The sequence below is a fragment of the Acanthopagrus latus genome, chromosome 19, assembly GCF_904848185.1.
Source record: "Acanthopagrus latus isolate v.2019 chromosome 19, fAcaLat1.1, whole genome shotgun sequence".
Taxonomy (NCBI): domain Eukaryota; kingdom Metazoa; phylum Chordata; class Actinopteri; order Spariformes; family Sparidae; genus Acanthopagrus; species Acanthopagrus latus.
The window spans coordinates 19,514,366-19,530,020 of record NC_051057.1 but is presented as its reverse complement, the minus strand read 5'-3'; the positions used below and the strand labels follow the sequence as shown (position 1 = coordinate 19,530,020).

At 41.2% G+C, this 15,655-nt stretch overlaps 1 protein-coding gene and 1 long non-coding RNA gene across 6 annotated transcripts in view; one reads left to right on the top strand and one right to left on the bottom strand.

The window, feature by feature from the left end:
- On the top strand, nucleotides 1-3,956 carry LOC119008663. Its single transcript, XR_005071481.1, has 3 exons — nucleotides 1-136; nucleotides 924-1,295; nucleotides 2,383-3,956. It is a non-coding gene; the product is annotated as an uncharacterized LOC119008663 (long non-coding RNA).
- Nucleotides 3,957-9,818: 5,862 nt separating this feature from the next.
- The window catches only part of LOC119009002 (RNA-binding Raly-like protein), a 107,570-nt gene continuing 101,733 nt past the window's right edge, over nucleotides 9,819-15,655 (bottom strand). For 4 of the 5 annotated variants that reach the window (XM_037079841.1, XM_037079842.1, XM_037079843.1 and 1 more), the window contains one exon: nucleotides 9,819-13,865. The gene's annotated coding sequence lies outside the window, so the exon portion shown is untranslated. The remainder of the gene's footprint in view (nucleotides 13,866-15,655) is intronic. The other variant, XR_005071601.1, reaches the window with a different exon arrangement.

Here is a 15,655-nt window from a genome sequence, read left to right as displayed (position 1 = left end):
CCTTTCTGTCCAGTTACTTGCTCCTGATGCAAATAAACTCCTGCTGTCTCCACTCCCACTCTTTGTGTCGGCGGATGCATGCACAGAAATTGCTTTTACAATCTGCAGTTGCTGCAACAGCTGTAGAATCCACCAGGTGACATGTTTCATGTCATTGGGGGGGATTCATGCTCAGAAGAGTGGGGGGGTTCTGGGTGCAGGTGAAATGCAGAGAAGTTTAACATTGTCTCACATTTATGTTCAGTGTCTGAGGTCATTTAGCTCCAATCACCATCTGGGTGAGAGATGTTGCACTAACCAGCCGGTTGGAAACGTATCTCATTTTAATGGTGAGATGAAATTGAAGTTTGATGTTTTTATCCAATATAATTAGGTACATCAGATAAACCCATGAGCTAATTCCATTTCATGGTTCTGTGCCTGGGAAATTAATAAAATACCGACTATATATCTAAATACAATTTCTTCTTATTACCATTTTCTAGATTTGTGTTGTTGCGACTGCAGCCTCACCTTAAACGACAGGAGCAAGGCAACTCTCAAAGAGCCATGTGTTGCATAAAACTTGCCCGATAGTTGGACTTGAATGGGGGGAAAAAAAATTGCTTCACGATCAGAGGGTTTTTTTTTTTTTTTTTTTTTTTTTTTAAAATCAATCAACTCTCATTCAAACCAGTGAAAGCCACTGAAGGAGTTGAAAACTCCTTCAGAGAAAAGAGCAATCAAAGCGACTGTTGTTCTCTCACTGGGTCACAGTAGGGGATTTTCCTTTTCTTCAGCTTCCTTATACAATACCAGAGGCTAAGTCTTTGCACTGCCTTAGCCGCTGCTCCATCATTCCACTCTGCCAGTATCGATTAAATCAAGTTGCTCCGAACAGATGAATGGAGTAACGTTCGTCTCTGTCTCCATTTCCTTTTCAGCTGATGGCAGAAACACAGAGGGTGTGGGTGACGTCCAGCCAAAGAAATGAGGCAAACGGATCGGTCTGTGTGGATCTCTGCTCTACTGATCATGTGCATCGACTGCCTGGCTGACAGCAGACTCAGACAATCATCCTCATCCCCTCTCCCATCAACCTTGGTTTGGCCCGGCCGGCCACAGCTTGCACAGAATCAATCTGCTTTGAGATATGGGCAGCCGTCACGGCAGTGACCGATTTTGGCATGCAAGACTCTCCCTTAATAGACAAAGAGACGGAGATCAATAGCCAATTTGGCCTTGGAATGAGGCTAAAATGGATCAAGGAAAATTCATTTTATTCTCCTCTCCTGTGCCCGGAGAATCCAGGAAAAGTATGATGAACATTCACGACCAGTACAGTAAAGAAGTGAATCATTCATCGGCTGTAGATGAGTAACCTTGGCGGAGCAGAGAAGATTGTGTGGTTACTCCTTTGTGATCCGCAGTTTTCGTTTTGTGCCGTAGCGGTGGGAAGTAGCTAAGGGCGTTTTCTCAAGAGCTGCAATCGAGCACTGTTTTTGAGGCACTTCCACTTGAGTACTAAATCTGTTCAACCATCCTTAAAGCTGTTGGGATGAAACATACAGGTGCCTTAAGAGCGATTTTTCTCAGATTTGTCTCGTGGCCCTCTGGGAGGGACCCAGCCAGAGCTGCATCTCTCCCAGCTACAACAGTAACATCATTCTGAAGTCCGAAATCATTGCTCAGTGAAAAATGGCTGTGGAAAAATGGCACCATCTGCGTATCAGTTCCCTCTCAGCCTTGATTTCCATATGCTATTTGGTCTGCCAGTGGGTTGGTTGTTATGTAAAAAAAAGGGCATCTGTCATTGAGAGAGCAGAGAGAGATAGAAACCGAGGTAACACAAGAGTTGTTAAGATCAAACTGGGATTCTTGGGATTATTTTTTATTTTGGACACTGACCCGGCTGCTAGTGGCATCCATGTTGCTAATGCTGTGTTTGCAACAGCCAACAGTAATACAAGAGGGAAACACTTGTTAAGAAATTTGTCTAATTTCACACACATTAACTGACGCATACCTAGTGATTTTGTGCCTGAACCTAACAAGACCATATACCGAACTGTAAACTGAACCTAAAGGGAGACGCATTTCCGTGGTTTGCAGACACAGACAGTGCCACCATGTATTCTGTCCTGTGGGTTGGATCTTAAGGTTTTGTCACAATGTGAATGATAATTATGACAGTTGAGACTAAAATGACAATAATTTGTGGCTATGCATGAATGGTCAGTGGACTCTCAAGAACTTAATTGCAGCAGAAGCGGTTTGAGTCACGAAACCTAAAGAGCTCCTTTTCTGCCCACTCTCTCTCCTCATAATTATAATGTGACAATTCTCTGCACTATGTTATCATTTCTCCATTGAGATGCATAATAACATTTTTTTTCCCATTAGGAGTCTGTCTCCATGGAGAGTTATCAGGTGAAGAATACTGCTCATACACAGTGTTATCAGCGGGGGGAAAGCCGTAGCCTGCGGGCGATGGAGGTGTTTGTGTCACCATCCTCGGGCTGTCCTCGAGCCTCCTTGGCCCCACCGCAGTACAAAGGAAGGGATTCAATTATGAAGTGACACCTTGAGGCATGTAGCAAAAGCACGCTGCTTCAAAAGAGATCACTGAAAATGTATCCTTGCCCTTTATCTCCCTCTGTCTGTCTGCCCGTCTCACTGTCTTTCTCAAGTTCCTGATGTGTTTCTCTGGGAGGCATAAAACAGATAAATGCATCTGGTCGCACCCACGTAAGGGGGTTCCAAGGTCAGGGTGCGCTGAGTGTGAGCGATAACTTTTCCTCTAGATTATACAGTTTTATTGATTCGGAGCAATTAGTGCACAACTGAGGGAATAACTCAGCCCACACAGCTGCATCGGTAATGATGACTATTTCAAGCAGTCGGATCTTTACCTGCACATGGAGGTTTCATCGTATTTCCACTTTTTGGAGGGAAGTCAGCTGACAATAATTAGCATGCTATGTCCCAAAAACAACTGCCAGCAGTGGAGCCGATGAAGTGGATTGGAAAATGCAGTTTCCCCAGTAAACGCACCGACCTATTTGGCTTTAGTGCTAGTGTCTCTAGTTATGCGGGGTGAAAAAGCCAATGACGGCACAACGGACCAGAACCAGGACAGCCTGTCCTGGGAACACCTGTCCACTGTGCCTAAATAGCCCAGAGACACTCCAGCAGCAAAGAGCTGCTCGTGAGGATGAGTGAGGAGCAGCAGTAGACAGGGAAGGAGGCTGAAGAGGTTGGTGTGTTTACTGGGGAAACTACAGACGTAACCACAGCTACACTCTGAGTTAACTATGCAGTTGTTGGTAGAATGAGCTGAAAATACATACAGTAGCTACATACATGTACCTGGGTTAACTAAATAAATGATACTAGACAATACAAAACAATGCAGTACATTCAAAAATGATGTTCTTGGCTGAAGTCTGAGTTTATGAAAAGCAGATATCCCTGAACATATTTCAGTTATGTTGAGGTTCCACTTGTCTGCTACCCCCCCCACTTTTTTTTGCAGTGTGTATTGTGTGTTTTCTCAATGCCATGAATAAATTACAAGGCTGAAAAGATACAAGTGAGTCATATAAGGATGAATACCAATTAGCAGCTTTAGTTGAAAATCGAATACTGAAAACCTGCAGATATTCTGTCAATGCACTTTGTAACCTTTGATTTTGTTGTTCTGTTTTGTTCATGCAACATCTTTTCTCCGCCCTGAACAGGGATCCCTCCTCTGTGACTCTTCCTGAGGTTTCTTCCATCTTGTATTTCCCTGATAATTACTTTTTTTCTCAAGTGTTCCGTCACTCGTATCGAGGGTCTAAAGACAGAGGATGTCGTTCACTGTACAGTTTGTAAAACCCATTGAGGCAATGTGATTGTTGTTTTGGGCTATTTAAATAAAATTGATTTGATTGAAACTTAGAGGCACGCTGACACTTATATAACGTAACACAAGTCACTTAGATAACACACATATGCTTCTAACAGAAGTTACAGAAGAAACATGGTTACCCAAGTTTTCCTAAATCCAACCGGGTACTTTCAGTGCGTTGAACTAACCAAATTGCGACCGTACCACGTAGGTAATTGTGTCGCTGTTAAGGGTCATGTTGTTTTGGTAACCGTGTCATATATGTTTATGGAGACAATCGACCCATTCAGTCATTAAAAGTGTGAGGTTGTGTTGGAATGTAAACACAAGGAAACTCCACAGGGCAGTTTTGCTTTACAAAACTAAATACTAACTTAGATATAGTGAATGAAAATGGTATTTAAGTTGATTAATAACAGAAATGTCAAGCTTCAGTTCAATATGATACAGTGAGAAGTTTTTTTTTGTACATCTATTATATATAGAACTACTTGCCTACCATATAAAAGTAATTTATTCTGTCTAAGTCATACTATAGTATTTCCTTACTTAATATTCTGCACTTGTGATTACATCCTATTTTCTTAAAGTTTCTCGGTCATGCTGCTTCCCAGTTTCAAGGATCAATAAACCTTCAGCATTTCATCTTGTCTTTTTGATTTTTCTGTTCTTACGTGACATTTTATTTCTGCTGAAGCTGCAAATCCAAATCGGGCTGTCTGTTTCTGACTTGAGATTCAACTGGATTAACCTTTACGAAGCGACCTGCTCTCCTCTCTACCCTCGCTATACATCACCGCGACATGTTTTCAATCTTAAATTACCCCATGATGGATGTCATCTGAAGAACCTGATGACTTTCGCAGCTCGGGGACAGGAGGAGTGATTGTTCTCGCCCTCTCCTACATCAATGTAATATCGGCCAAAAGGCGTAGAATTGCACTGGCAATAAAACAATTTGCAGAAGATGTACTGTAGCATTCAAAGGCCTTCATTCCTCACCAAGGCGCCGTGTGTACATACTGTAAATGTCTGGTCGAGTAAAGCGACATGAATTGACACAGCTATTTGACTTAAATCACCCCCGAAATGTTAATCTGACACTGATTAATCAACTAAGATTAACTGATTTGATCCACCATGAAAAGCGAAAGGCTTATGCTAAATTGACAGCCTCTAACTGATCTTAATGACTTTGCAATAGCTAATCCCTCACTGCTGTCACCACTTCTACTGGTTTCACTGAAGTCTCTGCGGATGTGAAAATCGGGGTCTCCTCATTCGCTTTTGCAGCGTGACACCCAGTTTATTGGCAACACACGCAGATTCATTTAAATATTTCTCAAATCAGACGAGAAAAATATGCTCATCATGCACCCCTGAGCTAATATAATATAAATGTTAATTAAGATTTGAGCAGCGAGCTGGAGAAATGAATATTTGTAATAAGGCAAAATGCCTTCCAACTTCTGACTTCGGAATACAGTAGTTAGCGGGTTTTATACTATATATGTTGTTTCAACTTTAGCGAAAATACATTGTATTTTATATATTGATTAAATGAAGACATTAAGACAATTACTAAACAATAATGTCGTGCCTTTCTTTCCAATCCTCTCCACAAAAACAGGGTAGAAAAAGTGAACAAACGACTAAAAAATAATTACTGTACTCTACAACAAGTGTGTCTATGGTCATCTGCAAAAGCCATTACACTGTGTTTGGAAAAACACAAAGGAGTAAATGTTAAACTGTAAGTTAAAAGACAGTGAGGTGTTCTGAGGGTCCACTCAATACTGCAATATAATCCAGGAAGTGCTGCTGTATCTGTTTGAAAAAAAATATACATTTGCGATGGAACACGAGTTAAAGCTGCTTCTGAATGTGTTAGATGTAAATTTGGCCCGCCTTCAAATGACGCTCGTTTTCATCACGGTAATCCTTGTGGTTGCCATTGTTGAGATAATTCAAAGACACAAATCTATGTGCAAAGATTTATGAGCCAAATGGAGAGAGACAAGCAGAAATGAGTGAACTGAAGCTGTCAGCTGCTGCGCACAGACGCGGGCTGATGGTTGTAGGCGAGACTGAGTAATATATCAACCTTTAAATTCAGACATCTGACTATCTGTCTGTCTGTGGTTCAGCTATCTAATGAACCATTCATACGACCTACCTCACACTTTGCAGGTTTGTTGCTGAGGACCTGAGGAGGTGCAGTGTCAGATATGGTGCAATTTGGATACGTGACACGTTCAGTTTTAATGCATTTTGAATAAACAGCAAACACCACTATGCAGCAGCTGGGCATGGCTTAAGTGCAGATGTTGAAAATGTGAGAAATTAAGCAAAAGCAGAAGGTTAAATGAGTCTGGATGGGCAGGTAGACGTGGTCACGGCAGGTTTTCTGTTCTTCAACAGGACTGGAGGTGAGATTTCTTGTTTGTGTCAACAGTGCTGTGCAAGCTAACGTCACAGTATCTTACATGCCGGCTAACGTTCGCCTTAAAGGATTGAATGTTTACTGATGTTACAGGATGCCTCGCTCATTGGTTGTTTTGGTACCAGCTAGTTCATCCACATTGTAAATAAAATTACATAAAATGTAAATATCAAGCATGTTTGATATGATGGGGGCGGCCATGATGAATCTGTCAACAGCTGAGGAGGCTTAAAAACCGGATCCGTAATCCCCTCACGTCACATTAATCTGTGCTGAACAGCATGTTTTGAAACAGGCGCTGCACTAGTCTGTTGATAAAAACTGAAAGATAAAAAAATTGAAACACACAACACTAATTCAGATTTTTATTGGCACACCTGAAGGGAAAAAAAAAAATCAATATTGCAAAAGCTTAACAGCTCCGGTGGAATTTCAATCTCGCAGCTATTTTTACCTCCGTCACGGCTGAAAGTTTTTTCCTTCACTTAAGAAGCTTCACTCATTTCTGTATAAATGAATAAACTCCAGTGCATTAACCGGGGGTGATACGTCCCCCCCATATATGGGTTAAACAGGAACAGCTGTGTGCAATCATGCCGTCCACTGATGTTGTCGACTCGATAGAGCGGGCTAATTGTGTGTGGCGCTGAAGTTGGCCCTAATTAACCTCGCGGCGTTACCTTTTACCGCGGATAAATGGGGGGCACTAAATCTTCCATCTGTTGCTGCCCGACTACCTTAACAGAGTCGCTAACACAGTGGAAGTGACATCCCAAAACCTTCCAAGGACATTAGTGTTGCAGTCTAACAAGGAAGACATCTCTAATAACTCACGCAGAGCTCAGATTGTTTGAACCCTTACTGCCTTTCATGTCGTTTATAAAGGGATTTGTTTTAATGTCAGCAGTTTTTTTTTTTTTTGTTACTCTTGGCTTCCCATCTCGCAGTATTTTGCGCTTTTATTGCAGCAGCTGTTTCAGATCCGCTGCGAAAACGCCTTACGTTTTGAAAAGTCCAGCATAAATCAGGATTTCTTTATTAATTGTGTGTAACTCGCGCCCTTGAGATCAGAGGAACGTGGCCTGAACGCTGATTTCCACGCAGTCTTAAAAAACCCCATCCGACTGTGAAAAAGGCTTCGAATCACACATTGAACTGGACTTGCAGAGCAGAGAGTTCAGTGGACGCTGCTGTTTACCAGCTCAGACTACTGAAACAGTTTTCACATTCACAGTTCTGAGACTCATTTGGGAAATGACGGCGAGGACAATGTTGGCAGATAGAAGCTGCTCTGCTGAGTTCTGCACAGCCTGGTTCAGACTCGCCACATTAACAAGGTCGAGCTGGGGTCATCATCGGTTCTTTAAATCACGTCGTGGGTCCCCAAGAGAGGAACGAGAACTGGACCTGTTTCTTAATCTAACTGAGGGTTAAGTGTAATGAGTTTGGAGACTTACTGCTCGACCAGAGGACGCAAGTACAATTCCCACACGTCCTGCCTAAGTGTCCTTGAGTGTGACAGCGATTACTCAGCGCCTCTGTGTTTGGAGCCGATCCTGAGCTCTGACCTTCGTGTAAAGGCGGCTTCCAAAAACAATATTTCCTCCCACAGATCGATAGAACTCTCACCTTATTGTATTTAACTCGAGTTTTTTTTCTCATGCTGGTTGAACTGTCAGAAATGTGGGAATAAGTGTTAAGAAGAAGTCAGTTTTCAGCCATAGCTATAGAACAGAAGGGAAAGACACACAACTATAACAATGAAAGGTTTGCCAAATATGAAAACTATGCTACTTCATGGTTTTAAAATAGTTTATTTGATTAAAAACGCCTGTAAACTTGCCGCCATGCTTATGTCATGCGAGGCATTTGAGGACCAATATTTTCTGTGGGAGAGAGGAGCTTCTGTTTGGGCCTTTTAACTTTCAAGAGCTTTTAAATGCACCAGAACATGGAGGAACCTTTAAGTTTGGTGTTATAACTGTGAAAATTCATAATTAAATGAGCTTATAATTCATTTTATTTAGGCAGTGTGAGTGTGGGTTTGATCAGATTTGATTGGCAATAACCAAATAACCCACCAACTGCCATCAGAGACTGATCCAAATGTTGCTTAATCCTAATTGGTGTAAAGAAGTGTGTGACATCACCTTTTCCAACAGAGCCACGCCCACTTTCTAATCAATGAAAACAGCGGTGAAAAAACAGTGTGTTTATGTTGGATCCCATCACTCACAGCGAGGAGCTGAATACCAATGAACGACTCCAGGGCCTTTAAGAAATCAGACGAATTTCTCAACCCGTAAAAGAGCACTTAATCTGTCAGTTTATCATAAATAATGCACAGTTTGCAGCAGACAGGGAGTTTCATTAAGTTTAAATTTAAGTGAGAGAAAAAGATCTCTGCCGTGAAGGATCTTACTTTGTAAACAGGCTGTTTTCCTGACATGATTTCATATATTCTAACCTTTTTTTCGCTGTAGTTCATCGTGTAATTAAAGACAAAATACGTAACATTTCTGCATTAAACTGTCCCAAAATCATCACCAAACTTTTCCAACAAGAGAGAGCCCAGAAACGTTTTAATACGTTTCAATCAAGGTAAAGGTGTGTTTTCATTGGGTTGCATGTCGTTATAATTTCCCAGAGAGAGTCTGAGAGTGAAGAGGGAAGTCAGCGATTCAACGTAACATGAATAAAACTTTTAAACATTGCAACATTAGCAGTTATGTAGATGTTTAATAATAAAGACTCCCATGATCTCACGCTACTTTTGTTTTTATTGAGTGGCAGAAATAACATACTGCGCCTTTAGCAAATTCTAGTAGAAATTTAAGCATGTCATTCTGTTTTCCTGGATCCTTTCATTTACTTTATTTATTCAATTATCATGGACAACGCACGTTAATTGAAATCAGCACAATAATCAACGCGTCAGAACGATTCAAAATGCTAATTGCAGTTTGCTGACAGGCGGATGATGTAAAAGAAATTTTAGAATTTAATGGACAAGAGATTAAATCCATCCTCTTCTGCTGTTAACTCCACATGCATACATTTCAGATTAGAAACGACTGTCACGACCGGGTTGCTACGTTCTTATCATCACCCATGGTTACGAGTCAGGTGTAAAACGACCTGCCACAGGTGGACGTTCGGCTGCGGTCAGATTAGGCGCGCAGCGATATCGGACTGGCAGCACAAGCGAGACCGGTGCCATTAGTGAAAGGCGAGATGACAAGCTGCCGTTATGGTGTCCAGTTTTCTGTTGACTGACGTTAATTTGACAAGTGTTCAAACACTAAAGCTGTGCCACTTGTTAAAGTGTCACTCTGATGGCGGCGGTGGCACACGGGCTGCATAATTAACAATATAAATCATGATTAAATGAGCAGTCTGCGGTGACGGATGCACCAACGCTGCACCATATATTTACACACCGTCCGTAAACTCTGTGAGCTGTAATCACATCGTCTGTATTCATGCACAATGAAGCCAAAAAGGTCTCTTTGTCCTTCAGTTCATATTTATTTGTAAAATAAAGTGTTGATCATTGAAACATTTGACTAGTTAAATATGACACAAACATTTTATTGACTGAGAAGAACACAAATAGTTATCTACAATGACAATGAGTCAAACAGTTGGAATATACTTCTTTTTTTTTGTACATGAACTGAAAATACAAAGTTACAGTAAACATGCCTTTTGATAAAAATATCTTTACAAAAAAATGTACATTTCTATACAACAGTTGTCAGTTACACATCTCTACAAGCCCCATGATCCCAGCGATCCCAACAAACTGTCAGTATATCATCTCAGTGTTATTTTTAAACTTAGTAAAATTCTTCTTTCAGCCTATTGATACTTGAAATAAACATGATAAAGTACTATTTACAAGGCAAACTAAAAAAAGTGAGCGTTGAGAAGCCAGAAATGTTTTTAAAGTGACCCAGATAAATTACAACAGTTAAAAGCAATGAGGTTGTCCCTTTTTGTTTTTTTGTTTTTTTTTAGTATTTCTGCAAAAAAAAGATTTGACACGTCACCAAACTGTTCATTAAATAACAGGCTACCAGCAAAAAAGATAAACATGTAGCAGAGCCATTTCCCTTAGACATGTTTGTTTTGTTTTTTTTGGATACAAAAATAGTGCTAAATATTACACATTATCATCATTCACCAGACACTTAATTTTTGAAAAGAGCTGCAGGACAGACATTTTATTTCATGTATTTTTTTCAGGCGGCGCTGCCAGGGTTCACTGTTGTGTTCGTCACATTGTGCAACATAATGAATTCTCTGCTTAAAGGGTCCGTTCACGAAAAACAATATATTCTTCTTTTTTTTTTCAATTTTGGTGTTTAAAAAGAGGTGTGGTGTTTATCTGTACAAAACACCGTTGTTCAGGTTTGTAATCCACAGTTTTCACGGGCAACGTGTTCAACCCAAGGTCAAATAAAATAGGGAGAAATTTTGGAGGCGTGCGTCGATTCCCCGGAGTAATTACGGCATTTTCTTCTGAAAAACAACCAACAAAACAAAACACAGCTGCTGGATTTTTTTTAAAATGCTGATAGTGTTGTAAATGAAGTTATATTAGATTGCACTGGACTGGACTGGCTACAACATATCTCAATGATGTGCAAATAAAACCAGAATTATCTGCTTGACTAGACACAGCGAGGGCTTTAAATGTCCACTGTGTAGGATTTAGGGGTGGAAATGGGACTAAAATATTCATAATTACGTTTTTGTTGGTGTTTCATCCCCTGATTCTAGGAATAATTACGTTTTTGTTACTCTAGTTTGAGACTTTAATATCTAGAGCGCCTCATCTGTCTTCACAGTGGTCCAAAATGGAAAAGCCAAACCTAAAGCGGTCCTTTCATATTTTTCTATATTCTGCAGCTGGATGTCACTAAATCTCACATACTGAACCTTAAAGTGGGGCGTTTTTTTTTTTTCTTTTCAAATTAATTTCGGCAAAAAAACCTCATTAATCTACCAACAGCACTAAACCCAGTGATTCAACATTTACATAAACGCAGGACCTCTCCTGATATTCATTTAGAAAAAAAGGGACATGGCGTCTGTTTGCTCTCACGCTTTCATTTCTACTTAGAAAAAAAAAAAAAAAAAAAAAACACCCTCAGGAGGAGTTTTACTGTGGTCACGCTGGAGATTCAAGCTTCTGAGTGCGAACAGAAGGAAACGAGGAAGAGCTCAGTTGAACTTTGACACTTCCAGGCTGTCTAAGGTGCAAGGTGTTTAACGATTAACACATAATTTTCAGCTTAACAGAAACTCCTGCTGGGTATTTAGCTCTGTTCGCTGTTTGCTCTGTTAGGTCTGTTAGCCTTCTTAGCTGTAAGCTAATGGCTCAGCACACTACCAGCTACTTGCTAGCTAACCAGCTCTCCTCCTGCTGATTTCAACATGGATTTGTTGTCTTTAACATAGCATTTTTTCTGTTTCGGCATTTTAGCATGCGGTAATTTTTAAGAGGTCTCATGCTGAGATGTCATCCAGTGATATTAACTATAGTAACAGCATGAGGGAACATTTGCTAAATGATAGCCTAGCTACACATGCTTTAAGTCGCTGGGCATCCCGAGGACAGTCTGTGATTACTGCAGGCACATTTGCAATCGTCCCCGGGATGCTGCCTCAAGCCCTGGACAGTGATAGAGATTAATGATCGTAAAGTAATTGATATGAAGCTGTATACATTGTTGTTAGCCTGTTAGCCATGTTAGCTCCCACAGTTTATGCTTACAACCCTACAGTATCTATGCCATTTCCTGCCTCACCTGCCACAATCTACCTGGCGTTGGCAGCTAATTGTTCAGAGACATGAATCAGGCTTTGACATTCACAAAATTAGCACTAATAATCTCCTCTGAATACTGGCCTGGAGGCTTTTACAGGACTACATTATCAGCCTAATTGATGCTAACAGCATGTCAGCTGGAACACCTGCTGCAAATGAGCTCCCTCCTCCTCCTGAGTTCGGCTCTGAAGAGAAACTGAAAGCTCGAGACAACAAACATGCCTTTGTCATTGTTTGGAGTAAATTAAATCTGTAAACCTATTACAAAAACATGATGTGAATAATTAACAGTAGAACATGCTGATATCTAGCGACTGGTGACATCATTCGGTTGGTGGAAGTTTATTCAAAATCGGGTTGATTATAAATCGCTCAGTTGACGCCCGAGCTGCATTTTGAGATGTTTGTGTGTTAGCGGCTCCACATGGCGGGAAAACAACAATCTGACTTGGTTGAAATCATAATTCTGTCAGTAAATTTCACCAAATGAGCGGATTAATCATTCAGTGCCTGGCAGTTCAGCTTCATCTGACCACTGTTTGTACTTCACCTTCCTATTGACCTTTACGGGTGTTTTATTTAAAGAGTAACGCTGGATGCTGTTTGGTATCGTCCTGTCACTTATGTAGGTTGTTTAAAAGTAGGATCAGTCATTATCACTGTTCGATTATTACATCGTACTTGGACGATATCAAAGCCTCTCGATTTTATAATTTAGAACGATACAGATTCCACGGTTTTCCAAAAAAACCCCAAAACTGTCTGAGCTCTCTTGCCTGCACAGGACAGAATCAATGCAGGATGCAGAGGGAGCTTGTAGAGGAGAAAGGGGAAAAAAAAAAAAAAAAAAAAGGGCGTTGGCTCCTGAACAGCGGCGGTCCATGTTGGGATGCGCAGGCTGAGCGGGGGAGCAGTGCATTGAGACATTGGGGCACTGCTCCCTGGCAGGAGGCCTGTGCCAGTGTTGGCTCTCTACCACAGGAAGCTCTTTCTGCCTCCTAAACTTGGCAGGAGAAGGACTATATGATGGAACAGCCCCACAGGGCATTTGTGTGATAAATGGATAAAGCTGGATAAAGTTATGCCCACAGCTATTGGCTTAGCGTACGAGGCAAATCCGAAAAGCAGACGGCAAAACGATGTCGCATTCTTTTTCCTGAACGTCACACTGTGGTCGCCGATTGTTTTACGTCTGTCATTTTATTCATTCGATTTTTGAGCAACAACGGATAAATGAATTGAAAAAAAAAAATAAAAATCAGTTTTGTGAAATTACAGCGCAAGAAACACATTTCATACAAGCAGCAACAATCGATCAACGTGTTCCCCACTTTTGACGCAATTCAATTTATAAAATCCAAATAAAAACTCATTTCCTTCCCTTCTCTCTTTTTACTTTTTTTTTTTTTTGCAGGGAACAGGATTAGCACATTAAACCGTCAGCTTTCGGAAACATAAATTGCACAGAAATATCCATGAGGCAAACTCGGGCAGACGCAATAAAACGGGTCTTGCACACATTTTCTTTAGAGAGAGCGCATCACATTTCTGTTTTTTGCTGCACAGTTTGGCATCTAAATGTGATCCGGGCGTCTCTTTAACACAACTTACAGTCCAAGAATGGGTGGCTTGATCCCTCAGAGATCCTTTTTTCTGCCTCTTGAAGGTGATGATGAATTCTAATACCACCGACCGGGGGTGTCTGCCGCCTCATCCTGAAGCGATAAAGGGGAAAAAAACTGATGAAAACACATTATAGGACTGTGTTTCCTCCTCAGAAAATGCTAGCTATTTATAATGCTGTAAATCTGATGAGGATTAGCCTGAATCTTTTTTTTTTTTTTTTTTTTTTTTTCAAAGCTTGTCCGTTTTCTGAATGGCCTCAGAAATATCTCGGGAAGTGCAGAAATATTTTGCCGGTAGCTGGAGCTGCCTCCCTAATCCTTCCGGACATGACTTATTGAGGTTCTTCTCACACTGATTTTCTATCCGCGGTAGGCCTGCAAGCAAAACATTCATATATTCTCCACGACCTCGAGTGGGATTTTCAGCGTTTTTTTAAATGTATGTGCTGCGAGGACGTGTTGTGAATTGGCCGCTGATAGAATTTTTTTTTTTAGAAGGCAGATATATATGGGAAGGAAATGGAAAACTGAAGTGTAACATGGTTCCTTGAGAGGCGGCTGGAAGTGGTACGCCAGACATCTGCGCGAGGAGATGGAGGAGGAGGAGGAGGAGGAGGAGGAGGAGGAGGAGGAGGTGTGGTGTTAGAGCTGAAACATTTTCGCCAGTAGACTTTGGAGCAAGTTGGTGCAAGTGGAAAAGTTTTTTTGCTGGTGACTTTCTAGCCATGGCAAAACTAAATCAAACACACCCCTAAAACAAAAAAAAACTATGATCATGGCGATTTGGAACAGACACCAAGGACTTAAATGTTTCCTTGGCATAGTAACCTCATGGGATTGTTAATGATTGTTCCAGGTATTAGTCAGACCCTTTGGTGTTGCCAGGGCAACAGAGTTAATGCTTGCAAAAAACTTTCTATTTTGATTCAGTATGAGAAAAACATCAGGCCTTTCAATGTGTCCATCATCAGGAATGACTGGCCTTAACAGACTCCTTGTCAGGTTTTATTCTTTGTATAATATTCAGGGAACAATGAAGTGATGCTGCAGGTAGCTGCAAGTGCTGCCAATAACACCAACAGCATGAGTTTATGAACGAACGGGATGTTTGGGAGAATGATTCTATTACCACAGGAAACGACAGAGATAGATAGAAAACAGAGAAATAGTGCATTTTCAGGCGACCTTGTGAAAGACTGAACAGATATAACCCCGGTAGCTGCACACAGCCCCAAAAAAAGCTTAAAAGCCTTAAAGCATTAAAAAAACATGAATATAAATAACATTTCGCCGGTGAAAACTAGACTGAAATGTTTTCAGTTTTGCCGACTAAAAGTAGACGAAAACTAATTTAAAGAGGGGAAAAAAAAAAACTAAATCAGAATCAGGTGCCAGATTGATTGCTTTACAGTCTCCACTGAACTGAGCCACTTTTTGGATTTCCTCTGCTCACCCAGGAGCAAAAAGAGGGGGACCGTAGCAGAGATTAACTCGGCGTTTCATCAACAGTCTGCGCCTGATAACCACAGCTAAGCACCCCCGCTACGAGGAGCCAGCCAGCACCGAGCCAACTGATGATGTGGCCGCATCATTACCCACAACCCTGAGAGGCGAGAGGCAGGAAACTCTTTACCTTGGGCCTCGCCGTTCATACCCCCTTCCACACAATTCAATTAGATGAATGCTGTTTATGGGCAGTTCTGGCCCATTGGAATGCCATTATTGCTCCCTCTGTTGGATTCGGCATTAGCTGCCCTTCAGTGGAGCTGGTCCTCCGAATGTCATGGAGCTTATGACTTAGGAGATGATTAACGGATGTTTAGAGACGCTCACGACACGGTTCAGAGGTCGCGGCTGTTAACGAGGACCGGATGTGAGGC